General features: G+C 42.7%; 1 pseudogene across 1 annotated transcript; it reads right to left on the bottom strand.

Annotated features, from left to right (window-relative positions):
* Nucleotides 1-271: 271 nt before the first annotated feature.
* On the bottom strand, nt 272-13892 carry LOC149974642 (protein NLRC3-like; annotated as a pseudogene). The gene is made up of 9 exons (XR_016488715.1): nt 13815-13892; nt 8925-9055; nt 6928-7094; nt 4909-6826; nt 4652-4825; nt 4379-4575; nt 3870-4095; nt 1367-1413; nt 272-1230 (listed from the first exon to the last, which is right to left on the bottom strand). The product of XR_016488715.1 is annotated as a protein NLRC3-like (transcript).
* Between the last annotated feature and the right edge of the window lie 244 nt (nt 13893-14136).

Here is a 14136-nt window from a genome sequence, read left to right as displayed (position 1 = left end):
TACCCCAGAACCTTCCCTACCCCAGCCAGATCCTCCCCTACCCCAGAACCTCCCCTACACCAGCCAAACCCTCCCATACCTCAGACCCTCCCCTACCCCAGCCAAACCCTCCCCTACCCCAGACCCTCCCCTAACCCGGACAACGCTAGGCCAATTGTGCGCCGCCCTCACGGCCGGTTGCGATACAGCCCGGGATCGAACCCTGGTCTGCGACACTCAGGATCCCTCAGGTGGACATTGCTTATAGATGTGAAGTCACCAGGTATCATGAGTTACATTCCCCCCTAGAGATGAAGTCACCAGGTATCATGAGTTACATTCCCCCCTAGAGATGAAGTCACCAGGTATCATGAGTTACATAACCCCCTAGAGATGAAGTCACCAGGTATCATGAGTTACATTCCCCCCTAGAGATGTGAAGTCACCAGGTATCATGAGTTACATACCCCCCTAGAGATGTGAAGTCACCAGGTATCATGAGTTACACACCCCCCTAGAGATGTGAAGTCACCAGGTATCAACCTCCACACACATACGTCCCCCTCATAAAACACTGAGCTTGTGCCACATCTAACTGTCTGTTGGTCCAAGAGAACACATTAAAAAACACCACTACTACTAATCTAACTGTAGAAATTATTCCAGGGGAAAACAAATGATGAAACATTGCTATGACTCACCTCTGAATGTGTTGGTCATCTATCTGACACAGGGTCACTGAGGAGGAGGAGTAAACCCCAAATCCAGGATAGAGGGGTTCAGTGAATGTGGTGTGTTCTGTGTGAAGGTGTGTCAGTGTACCAGAGGAGGACACACTATAGAAGGACAAAGTACCAGCTGGCCAGTCCAGATATACTCCAACTCTGTGAGAATAACGACCAGAGATGGATCTGCTGACTCCAGCATGGATGAATTCATAAGCACTATCATAGCAGTATAAACACCAGGACTTCCTATTGAGTCCAATCCAACTGTCATCCTCCCGTCCCTTCCTCTTCATTCCTTTGTACACCACACCAATGTCAGCCATGTCACCATACCTCTCCACCTCCCAGTAATAACGACCTCCAGAAATTACTTCACTGCAGACAACTTGGCAATGACAATCAAATCTGTCTGGATGGTCTTCATAATGCTGCTCCTTCAACACCCGTGTCACCTTCCTGTTCCCCTCAGACAGTCTCAGGTTTGGGTGTGCTGTATCTGGGTCCAGGGTGAGATGACAGGCATCTGTAGATGAAAGGAGAGTTTAATCAAACCACATCTTCACATAAAATGTTGTTTTGTAGGTACAGAACAAGTATTGATTAGTTACTATGTTACTATAGTTCTGAATATGCAGTTAATTAGGATTGAAGAGACTTACATTTCCTCAGCCCTGATTTCAGCCTGCACTCTCCACCATGATCCACACTGTAGGAGAAACAGGTTATTGACTGACAAAACCCTAATAAAGCAGTCAACATTTAAACCATATTGCTGTGTTCTGGTGCACTATCCCAGTTCATTAGTATCCTACCTACTGCATACAGAACGGAGTACAATTCATTACTAGAGACATACAGGTATTCTATCCTACCCAATGCATACAGAACGGAAACATACAGGTATTCTATCCTACCTACTGCATACAGAATGGAGTACAATTCAGTACTAGAGACATACAGGTATTCTATCCTACCTACTGCATACAGAACAGAGTACAATTCATTACTAGAGACATACAGGTATTCTATCCTACCTACAGTGCCTTGCGAAAGTATTCGGCCCCCTTGAACTTTGTGACCTTTTGCCACATTTCAGGCTTCAAACATAAAGATATAAAACTGTATTTTTTTGTGAAGAATCAACAACAAGTGGGACACAATCATGAAGTGGAACGACATTTATTGGATATTTCAAACTTTTTTAACAAATCAAAAACTGAAAAATTGGGCGTGCAAAATTATTCAGCCCCCTTAAGTTAATACTTTGTAGCGCCACCTTTTGCTGCGATTACAGCTGTAAGTCGCTTGGGGTATTGTCTCTATCAGTTTTGCACATCGAGAGACTGAAATGTTTTCCCATTCCTCCTTGCAAAACAGCTCGAGCTCAGTGAGGTTGGATGGAGAGCATTTGTGAACAGCAGTTTTCAGTTCTTTCCACAGATTCTCGATTGGATTCAGGTCTGGACTTTGACTTGGCCATTCTAACACCTGGATATGTTTATTTTTGAACCATTCCATTGTAGATTTTGCTTTATGTTTTGGATCATTGTCTTGTTGGAAGACAAATCTCCGTCCCTGTCTCAGGTCTTTTGCAGACTCCATCAGGTTTTCTTCCAGAATGGTCCTGTATTTGGCTCCATCCATCTTCCCATGAATTTTAACCATCTTCCCTGTCCCTGCTGAAGAAAAGCAGGCCCAAACCATGATGCTGCCACCACCATGTTTGACAGTGGGGATGGTGTGTTCAGGGTGATGAGCTGTGTTGCTTTTACGCCAAACATAACGTTTTGCATTGTTGCCAAAAAGTTCAATTTTGGTTTCATCTGACCAGAGCACCTTCTTCCACATGTTTGGTGTGTCTCCCAGGTGGCTTGTGGCAAACTTTAAACAACACTTTTATGGATATCTTTAAGAAATGGCTTTCTTCTTGCCACTCTTCCATAAAGGCCAGATTTGTGCAATATACGACTGATTGTTGTCCTATGGACAGAGTCTCCCACCTCAGCTGTAGATCTCTGCAGTTCATCCAGAGTGATCATGGGCCTCTTGGCTGCATCTCTGATCAGTCTTCTCCTTGTATGAGCTGAAAGTTTAGAGGGACGGCCAGGTCTTGGTAGATTTGCAGTGGTCTGATACTCCTTCCATTTCAATATTATTGCTTGCACAGTGCTCCTTGGGATGTTTAAAGCTTGGGAAATTTTTTTGTATCCAAATCCGGCTTTAAACTTCTTCACAACAGTATCTCGGACCTGCCTGGTGTGTTCCTTGTTCTTCATGATGCTCTCTGCGCTTTTAACGGACCTCTGAGACTATCACAGTGCAGGTGCATTTATACGGAGACTTGATTACACAGAGGTGGATTGTATTAATCATCATTAGTCATTTAGGTCAACATTGGATCATTCAGAGATCCTCACTGAACTTCTGGAGAGAGTTTGCTGCACTGAAAGTAAAGGGGCTGAATAATTTTGTACGCCCAATTTTTCAGTTTTTGATTTGTTAAAAAAGTTTGAAATATCCAATAAATGTCGTTCCACTTCATGATTGTGTCCCACTTGTTGTTGATTCTTCACAAAAAAATACAGTTTTATATCTTTATGTTTGAAGCCTGAAATGTGGCAAAAGGTCGCAAAGTTCAAGGGGGCCGAATACTTTCGCAAGGCACTGTACTTCATACAGAACGGAGTACAATTCATTACTAGAGACATACAGGTATTCTATCCTACCTACTGCATACAGAACGGAGTACAATTCATTACTAGAGACATACAGGTATTCTATCCTACCTACTGCATACAGAACAGAGTACAATTCATTACTAGAGACATACAGGTATTCTATCCTACCTACTGCATACAGAACAGAGACATACAGGTATTCTATCCTACCTACTGCATACAGAATAGAGTACAATTCATTACTAGAGACATACAGGTATTCTATCCTACCTACTACATACAGAACAGAGTACAATTCCAACAGGATATCAGAGATGCAGAAGAAGAGTATTCATGTGGTGATGATGTATGCTGTGTTGGAGTGCTCAGCCTGCTGAGTAAAGTTCCCCTTAATTCTACCATCATGTCCTCATGTTACTGACCCTACTACACTACATATGACACAACCGCTGCTCACACTATTAGGACATCTATTCTGACTTACTTCAGCTTCGTCAGTTTATATGTGGGATCCACCAGAGCAGCTGAAAGCAGTCCCCCTGCAGAGACTCCTGGGTGATTGTAGCTCAGGTCCAGCTCTTTCAGGTGGGAGGGGTTTGACCTCAGAGCTGAAGACAGAGCAGCACAGCCCTCCTCTGTGACCAGACAGCCAGACAGCCTACAGAGAGACACACAACAGCTGTCTAGGTTGATGTACTGGTGTCAATCATCTTGTAGGACACCAATACATTTGTCCATGACACAAACAATGTGATAAAAAATAAGATTTTCTGATAATTTGTTTTAATAAGCTCATTACCGACCTGACTGAAACAGCTGTACTCACCCCAGTGTGTGTAGTTTACAGTCTGGATCCTCCAGTTCAGCAGACAGCAGTGTAACTCAGCTCAGTACCAACCTGACTGAAACAGCTGTACTTACCCCAGTGTGTGTAGTTTACAGTCTGGATCCTCCAGTCCAGCAGACAGCAGTGTAACTCAGCTCAGTACCAACCTGACTGAAACAGCTGTACTTACCCCAGTGTGTGTAGTTTACAGTCTGGATCCACCAGTCCAGCAGACAGCAGTGTAACTCCTGAGTCCTGCAGGTCATTGTCTCTCAGCTCCAGTTGTTTCAGTTGTGAGCTGGGTGAACTCAGGACTGAGGCCAGATCAGAACAGGTACCCTCTGTCAGACCACACTGACCTAGACTAGAGGGCAGAAGAGCACAGGATTAACAAATGTTCAAACACACATAATAACTCATTGTCAAGTTATTTAACTCACACTAGTGTCTGTATGTTGCAGAGTGGACTGGTTAGTCCAACACAGAGCAGCTCCACTCCTCTGTCTCCCAGGTCATTGTAGCTGAGGTCCAGTTCTCTCAGGGGGGAGTTTGGTGTCTGCAGAGCTGAGGTCAGAGTCTCACAGGATTTATATGTGAGTTTACAGCTTTCCAGTCTGGAGAGAGGAGATAATCTGTTAGATATACAAATCCTTCATTATAATGATACTGTATACATCAACTCAATAACAGAACTTACAGTGCTCTCTTACAGGTTCTCACTACCGGCAGCAACCTCTGATAACCTTTCTCTGATGTGTTGTATGTTTTCAGGTCAAACTCCTCCAGCACCTCCTCTGACATCAGTAACAGGAAGGCCAGGGCTGAACATTGGTCAGGTTCTAGCTCTGTTTCTGAAAGAGTTCCTGATCGCAGGGAGGTCTGCATGTCTCCAACTAGAGAATTGGCATCAAGTTCATTCAGACAGTGGAACAAGTTGATGATCCTTTCTGTTGAGGATTCCCTTTTGATGTTGTCTGTAAGGTACTTGACTGTTCTCTCAACTGTTTCCTCATTGGTCTGTGTGGTACATCCTGTCTGTGTCAGAAGGCCTCGTAACAGATTCTGATTGGACGCCAGTGAGAGACCCAGAAGGAAGCAGAGGAACAGGTCCAGGTCTCCAATCTCACTCTTCAAGGCCTGGTCCACTGCTCTCCTGTGTAAGTCAAACAACTGGATTGACTCCTCTTCATCATTGTCATCCTTTTTGTCTTCATCGCAATCACCGGAATCATTATCATCGATTGACGTCAACTTGTCAGGCTTCAACTTGCATGACCAGAATTTGAATCGGCTGTTTTCATAATAATCTTGACCCTTAGTGACTGCTTTGGGGGAGAAAACATTTTCCTTCTTGCCGAGACATGATTCTAAAGCATGCACTGCTGCTAGAAACTCCTGAATGCTCAGATGCACAAAGCTGTAGACCTTGTCTTGGTACAGCCCAGATTCCTCTTTAAAGATCTCTGTACACAATGCTGAGTACTCTGATGCCTCTGTGACATCAAGGCCACACTCTCTCAGGTCCTCCTCATAGAAGATCAGGTTGCCCTTCTGCAGCTGTTGGAAAGCCAGCTTTGCCAGTTTCAGGATCATCTCTTTGTCTGATTGAGACAGTTCCTTTGGGTTTGTCTCTGTGGCTTTGTTGTACTTCCTGTTCTTCAAAATTATTTGGATCATGAAGTGTGAGTACATCTGGGTCAGAGTTTTGGGGACTTCATCCTTCTCTGCCTCTTTCAGCATCATCTCAAGGACAGTGGCTGATATCCAACAGAAGACTGGCATGTGGCACATGATGTGGAGGCTCCTTGATGTCTTCATGTGTTTGATGATTTCATTGGCCAGATTCTGATCTGTGATTTTCTTCCTGAAATACTCCTCCTTCTGTGGATCATTGAACCCTCGTACCTCTGTCATCTGGTCAACACACTCAGGAGGGATCTGATTGGCTGCTGCAGGCCGTGAGGTTATCCAGAGGAGAGCAGAGGGAAGCAGATTCCCCTTGATGAGATTTGTCAGCAGCACGTCCACTGAGGTTGGCTCCGTGACATCACAGCATTTCTCATTGTTTTTGAAGTCTAGAGGAAGTCGACACTCATCCAGACCATCAAAAATGAAAACAGTTTTGGTTTCACCATCTTCAATGCTGTCAATCTCTTTCAGCTCTGACAAGTAGTGGGAAAGAAGTTGCATCAGACTGTATTGGTCCTTTTTCAGGTTCAGATCACAAAAAGGAAGAGGAAACATGAAATGAATGTCTTGATTTGCTTTTCCTTCTGCCCAGTCAAGGATGACCTTCTGCACAGAGACTGTTTTTCCAATGCCAGCGATTCCTTTGGTCAGCACAATTCTGATTGGTTTGTCTTGTCCAGGTAAAGGCTTGAAGATGTCGTTGCATTTGATTGGTGTCTCTTGTGTGGTTAGTTTCTTGGATGCCATCTCAATCTGTCTAACCTCATGTTCATTATTGAGCCCTCCACTTCCACCCTCTGTGATGTAGAGCTCTGTGTAGATGTCCTTGAACAAACTTTGATTTCCATGGTGTCCAATTCCAATGTGTTGATACTTGTGTTTCAGTTTAGCCTTAATGTCTTGTTGGACTGTCAGCAGAGTTTGACCTGTAGGAAAACAATGAGAGTTGGGACTCATAAGTTTGTGTGTGTGTTTTATAAGGGCCTTTGTACCGTTCTTTGTGATATTGTATGAAACACAGTCTTACTTCTTCTGTCCAGAAGGTTGTGTGTGATCTTTAATACATCCTCACTGTCCAAACTCTCCACTTCCTTATTGTCATCTGGTAATGGTTCCTGGCTGAAAGCAGGTGGCTGATCACTCTTCATTGATAGCAGGCTGGTTGTAGGGGACTCTGCTCTGGGCTTCTGGACACTGAACAAAACAGGGAGAGAGAACACCTCATCAAAATCACATCAAAATCAAAATCACATTAAAATCACACCTCATCTACTTCATTTTAACAACTGTATAGCGGAACTTCTAGAAGGCCTGATGTTTCTTATAAAGCTACAGTCTGCAATTGGTAAATCAATTTTTGGCCTTTTAAATGAATGATGTACAGTCATGGCCAAAAGTTTTGAGAATTAATATTAATTTTCACAAAGTCTGCTGCCTCAGTTTGTATGTTGGCAATTTGCATATACCACAGAATGTTATGAAGAGTGATCAGATGATTTTCAAAGCCCCTCTTTGCCATGCAAATGAACTGAATCCCCCAAAAAACATTTCCACTGCATTTCAGCCCTGCCGCAAAAGGACCAGCTGACATCATGTCAGTGATTCTCTTCTTAACACAGGTGCGAGTGTTGATGAGGATAAGGCTGTAGATCACACTGTCATGCTGATTGAGTTTGAATAACAGACTGGAAGCTTCAAAATGAGGGTTGTGCTTGGAATCATTGTTCTTCCTCTGTCAACCATGGTTACCTGCAAGGAAACACGTGCTGTCATCATTGCTTTGCACAAAAAAAGGGATTCACGGGCAAGGATATTGCTGCCAGTAAGATCGCACCTAAATCAACCATTTATCGGATAATCAAGAGCTTCAAGGAGAGCGGTTCAATTGTTGTGAAGAAGGCTTCAGGGCTCCCAAAGTCCAGCAAGCGCCAGGACCGTCTCCTAAAGTTGATTCAGCTGTAGAATCGGGGCACCACCAGTACAGAGTTTGCTCAGGAATGGCAGCAGGCAGGTGTGAGTGCATCTGCACGCACAGTGAGGTGAAGACTTTTGGAGGATGGCCTGGTGTCAAGAAGGGCAGCAAAGAAGCCACTTCTCTCCAGGAAAAAAGTCAGGGACAGACTGATATTCTGCAACAGGTACAGGGATTGGACTGCTGAGGGCTGGGGTAAAGTCATTTTCTCTGATGAATCCCCTTTCCGATTGTTTGGGGCATCCAGAAAAAAGCTTGTCCGGAGAAGACAAGGTGAGCGCTACCATCAGTTCTGTGTCATGCCAACAGTAAAGCATCCTGAGACCATTCATGTGTGGGGTTGCTTCTCAGCCAAGGGAATGGGCTCATTCACAATTTTGCCTAAGAACACAGCCATGAATAAAGAATGGTACCAACACATTCTCTGAGAGCAACTTCTCCCAACCATCCAGAAACAGTTTGGTGACGAACCATGCCTTTTCCAGCATGATGGAGCACCTTACCATAAGGCAAAAGTGATAACGAAGTGGCTCGGGGAAGAAAAAACAGATCAATATTTTGGGTCCATGGCCAGGAAACTCCCCAGACCTTAATCCCATTGAGAACTTCTGGTCAATCCTCAACAGGTGGGTGGACAAACAAAACCCCACAAATTCTGACAAACTCCAAGCATTGATTATGCAAGAATGGGCTGCCATCAGTCAGGATGTGGCCCAGAAGTTAATTGACAGCATGCCAGGGTGGAATGCAGAGGTCTTGAAAAAGAAGGGTCAACACTGCAAATATTGACTCTTTGCATCAACTTCATGTAATTGTCAATAAAAGCCTTTGACACTTATGAAATGCTTGTAATTATACTTCAGTATTCCATAGTAACATCTGACAAAAATATCTAAAGACACTGAGGCAGCAGACTTTGTGAAAACTAATATTTGTCATTCTCAAAACTTTTGGCCACGACTGTAGACCTACATTTGATATAATTTGGGAACACTTTTCCCTTTAGTTTTATATCTTTAAGAGAAATGTGTATTTTACATTTAATCTCTTACCACTTAGAACTGGTGTCTTGAGTCATTTTAGAGTCAGTGGTCCCCTCCTCTCTCTCCCCAGAGAGACTCATTTTAGAGGCCGTGGTCTCCTCCTCTCTCTCCCCAGAGAGACTCATATTACTCACAGTTCACTATGTTATTAAAGATACACAGTCCACTATGTTATTAAAGATACACAGTCCAATATGTTATTAAAGATACACAGTCCAATATGTTATTAAAGATACACAGTCCAATATTCATTTGATTTGACTTGGATCCCCATTTGCTGATTCCACAACAACAGCTAGTCTACCTGATTGGATCCCCTGACTCCATAACAACAGCTAGTCTACCTGGTTGGATCCCCTGACTCCATAACAACAGCTAGTCTACCTGGTTGGATCCCCATTAGCTGACTCCATAACAACAGTTAGTCGACCTGGTTGGATTCCCTGACTTCATAGCAACAGCTAGTCTACCTGGTTGGATCCCCTGACTCCATAACAACAGCTAGTCTACCTGGTTGGATCCCCTGACTCCATAACAACAGCTAGTCTACCTGGTTGGATCCCCTGACTCCATAACAACAGCTAGTCTACCTGGTTGGATCCCCTGACTCCATAACAACAGCTAGTCTACCTGGTTGGATCCCCTGACTACATAACAACAGCTAGTCTATCTGGTTGGATCCCCTAACTCCATAACAACAGCTAGTCTACCTGATTGGATCCCCTGACTCCATAACAACAGCTAGTCTACCTGGTTGGATCCCCTGACTCAATAACAACAGCTAGTCTACCTGGTTGGATCCCCTGACTCAATAACAACAGCTAGTCTACCTGGTTGGATCCCCATTTGCTGATTCCACAACAACAGCTAGTCTACCTGGTTGGATCCCCTGACTCCATAACAACAGCTAGTCTACCTGGTTGGATCCCATGACTCCATAACAACAGCTAGTCTACCTGGTTGGATCCCCTGACTCCATAACAACAGCTAGTCTACCTGGTTGGATCCCCTGACTCCATAACAACAGCTAGTCTACCTGGTTGGATCCCCTGACTACATAACAACAGCTAGTCTACCTGGTTGGATCCCCTGATTCCATAACAGACCATTTTTGGGGGGAAATCCATTACAGCAAAGTACTTCATTAATTGTTTACCAGAAATGATTTGATATTGATATAAACATGCCTGCTTTGGGTCTTTAAAGCTAGAATCCTTAGTTGCTACATCCATTTTTGGACTTATGAATTAATGATATACTGTATACTGTGACGACCCTCCCACTCTGTCTGCCGTATTCTCTCTTTGTTCTCTTTTCCTTATTAGGATGCCGGTGGGCGGAGTTTGGAGGATCATCAGCTACATGTGAAACACCTGGGTCCAGTGTGTCCAAGGACAAATACACCACTTCCCCATTCTTGGAGGAGACTCCATGCAGACACCTTTTGGATTTTGTTGTGTATCTTGGTGGTTTTTGGTTGTTTGCTTTGGCACCTTTCAACACCCTGCATTATCACATTCATGCAAAACACTGACTTACATGACTGATTACACACACCATTGTATATTGTACTTCGTTTACTTTATTTAATAAATATATGTTTTCTTACTCCTTATCTCCACGTTGTCTCCCTTTTGTTACGGGCTTTGAGCCGGTTCGTGACAATACTGATCCATTCTTGAAGAATAGAACTTATAAATGCCTCATGAGTTCAGTTCAACTGTCGTACTGCATCAGAACCCAAAATATAAGCTTGTTTTACCCCAATGTTTGTAAACAATCACCGTAGCCTTAAAACATGGTTAAAACTGTAATTTAATGTTGATATAATGTCTGGTCAGTCCTTGCATCCATAGCTTCGTCTATGAATCCGTCGATATCGCCCTTCCGCATCTGCGGTTGAAGATGGCAGAGCTTCAACGGTGTTTGTCAGACCACGAGACATCCCGAAAATCGTTTTTCTCACAAAATCTTATGTGGCGTCTGAACGGTTTGTCCTAAAAACTATTATGGCCTACAAACTATTATGACCATATTATATTGTATTTATAATAACAATAACATATAACATGTATTTTCGATAGGCAATGAGTTGAAAAACTACCAACCTCAGATTTCCAACTTCCTGGTTGGATTTTTCTCAGGTTTTCGCCTGCCATATGAGTTCTGTTATACTCACAGACATCATTCAAACAGTTTTAGAAACTTCAGAGTGTTTTCTATCCAATACAACTAATAATATGCATATATTAGCTTCTGGGCCTGAGTAGCAGGATGTTTACTCTGTGCATGCTTTTCATCCAAACATGAAAATGCTGCCCCCTATCCCAAACAGGTTTTAAACCTAACCTTAACCACACTGCTAACCTTGTGCCTAACCATTACCTCAGATTAAGGATAATTAACGTGGCAGGTTAGGATGACTAATGTGGCAGGTTAGGATTATTAACGTGGTAGGTTAGGATAATTAACGTGGTAGGAGAGCAAAATGTTTCAATAACGAGAGTTTCTATTGGACAAATTCAGGTAGTTCCCTCTCCTTATCATTTAGTGCAGGGATGGAGAACATTGATAAGGTGGGGGCCACAAAAAAATGTCAGTCATCATGAGGGGCCTCAGTGTCTCGTGGGTCTGCATACCCACATCCATACACCCCCATGGGGCAGGAGAAAACATTTTCAGTTTTACAGATAATTCTACTCATGTTGCCATGGGGACATGTTGCCATGAGGTGGAGGCAAATGTTAACAGTTTTTAATATGATAACTGATGATCAATGGGACCCACCGCGGTTGGTAATTCAACCATGCTTACCACAAGTTTAGCCGCTAGACTAATTTACCAATCTAAAAACATGTAGCTAACATGGGCTAATAGACTGACTGCTGATGCTCAACCACATTTACAAACTGCACTGTGTTTTCTATTATTCTAACGGTCAACAGGATGTTGAGATCCAGACTGAGTTCCAAAACAATGTTTTTATTATTATTGGTTGCGGGCCGCCAGTTGCACATCCCTGGTTTAGTGAAGAGACTCATGTTCTGCTTGAGTTCACTTGAGGTGCGATCAGTTTATCTCGCCCGGCGCACCGGGAATTTCATTCTGAGAAAAGGCGTGCTGACGATTCAACCCGTGGATCAAAACGCGCATAGATGAGCCGGTGACGTTATATCGAGCGCATCTGCAGTTCCTCAAACAGACCACTGCCTTCCTCATCTGTCACCAGAAAGCTTTAAAGTTGACATGTGATTTAGCCCTACATTTAAATAGTTCCTACGCACATTGTTGAACGTCACATTTACTTGACGAGACAGACTATTTTACTTATTGACAGCTATACATAATTCCGATGTCTTCTTTCAGGAAGCGAAAGTGAGCCAGTTTCCTCAGATAATAATCACCTTAATGTGCTGTCAATCACCGATAACAATAATACCATACCTCATAGCCCTGTAGCCTTTCTCACATCACATTGGATCTTATTGATTAGGCTAATCACTATGAATCAATACCAACGTAAATAAGCCTAAAATAATCATTCTTGAACGTTTCAATCAATATTGTATTAACTTGGCGGATGTCTTAACCCCTAAATCATCTCTCTCTTTATGATGAACTAACTTCTCAAAAATACTTTTCTACATTACATTAGAAAAGAAAGCTACAAACCTCTGAAACATGTTTCTTCGACGATAACGTCCGTTACTTCCTCTACTTCCTTACACAAATATTTCTTGTTTCAACTAGTAATGGGTCTTTCGATAACGACAGGTTGTTTTTGAACGGATCTTTTTGGTGAACGTCGGTAACCGAATTGCATCGGTGAAAGAGCCGTTCATTTCGCTCCCTGGTTTACATACAGCTACGAGGTGCTTTTTGAGCTCAAAACAACGATTACCTGCAGATAAGTTACACAATAATTCTCTAAAGAGGGTGAATCCTTACTGCAGAAACAATAAATAGTGGGCCGAGCGCGTCATTCTTGTCAAGGCTTTGTATTGCGTAAAAAACAAACAGTTGATCTAATCATTTAAATACTAGTTATCGAAAAAAAGAAACACGCCCACTTAATTCTTTGGCCAAAACTTTTGTATTTTCCTGATGTTATGAATTTTAGTGACGTTGCCAGTTCTTGTTCCTGAATGTGTTTCGTTATTTGGTCCTCAAAACTTGAACTCGAGATTTACCCATTTGGAGATTGCAGCGTTTCCCGCAACCATATGATTGGTCGGGTAAGCTAATGCGTCATCACACTCCCTCATCTGATTGGTCGGGTAGGCGGACCTTCTGACTTTGTGGATGTGGTAACTAGTGAGCAAAGCAGATCACCACCTTTCTGAGTTTATCAACTTAATGTCGCATTCAAAACCACAGGGATCTCGGTAAAAAACTAAATCTGACTGGAAAAATCGATTTGAACCGTCCTCTTTCTCGAGAGCTGACATCGTATTTTTCAGAGCTCCCAGTTGTTCCCAGTTGTTGTGATCGCGGCAAAAACTTTTCACATAAGCCCTTCATTCAGTTTCAATACCCATTGCCGCACGTCACTTTTACTTGCCCGAATTGACGAGAATTACTTTTATTTTTCAAAGAAACTAGTTTACGTGAAGTGAAAGAGCGCAAAGGCAATAATCACGGTCATGTGCAGTCAATCGCCCATACCCTACCTACCTCATAGCCCTGTAGCCTATAATATAACATTGATTCATATTGACTAGGCTGATCAATATGAATCAGCATCAATGAAAGGAAGCCTAAAATAATCATTATTGAAAGTTGAAATTAGTATTGTAATAATTTAACAATTTTGTGGATGTCTTACCCCTCTCTGCGATGGCCTAACTTCTCCGAACCCCTTTTCTCCATAAAATTGTAAAAGAACGGTACAGTACAAACCTTAGAAACATTTTTCTTCTACTGATATTGTCCATTTCTTCCTTCACTTCCTTATAAATGTACTTCCTATTTCAACACAGTGGGCTGGTTCAACATGTATCAGTTTATATTATATATTCACATTCATGTCATGTAACGTTTTCATACACTTAATGCCAGAATTCAGGCCATAAATTCATATTCTATCTGGTACACGTGCATTTTGTATTTTTTTATATTAGGATTTGATTAAGTGATGTTTTGCAGTGCTACCAGCAGAGGGCAGTGTGACAACAACCAGGTTCGGTAGAAGGACGCAAGACGGTCATATCTGTGTTGTTAT

The sequence above is a fragment of the Oncorhynchus mykiss genome, chromosome 19 (genome assembly GCF_057628025.1).
Source record: "Oncorhynchus mykiss isolate SJ-2025 chromosome 19, ASM5762802v1, whole genome shotgun sequence".
NCBI classification, from domain to species: domain Eukaryota; kingdom Metazoa; phylum Chordata; class Actinopteri; order Salmoniformes; family Salmonidae; genus Oncorhynchus; species Oncorhynchus mykiss.
Note: the sequence above shows the minus strand (reverse complement) of the source record. Positions and strands in the feature narration are given on the sequence as shown.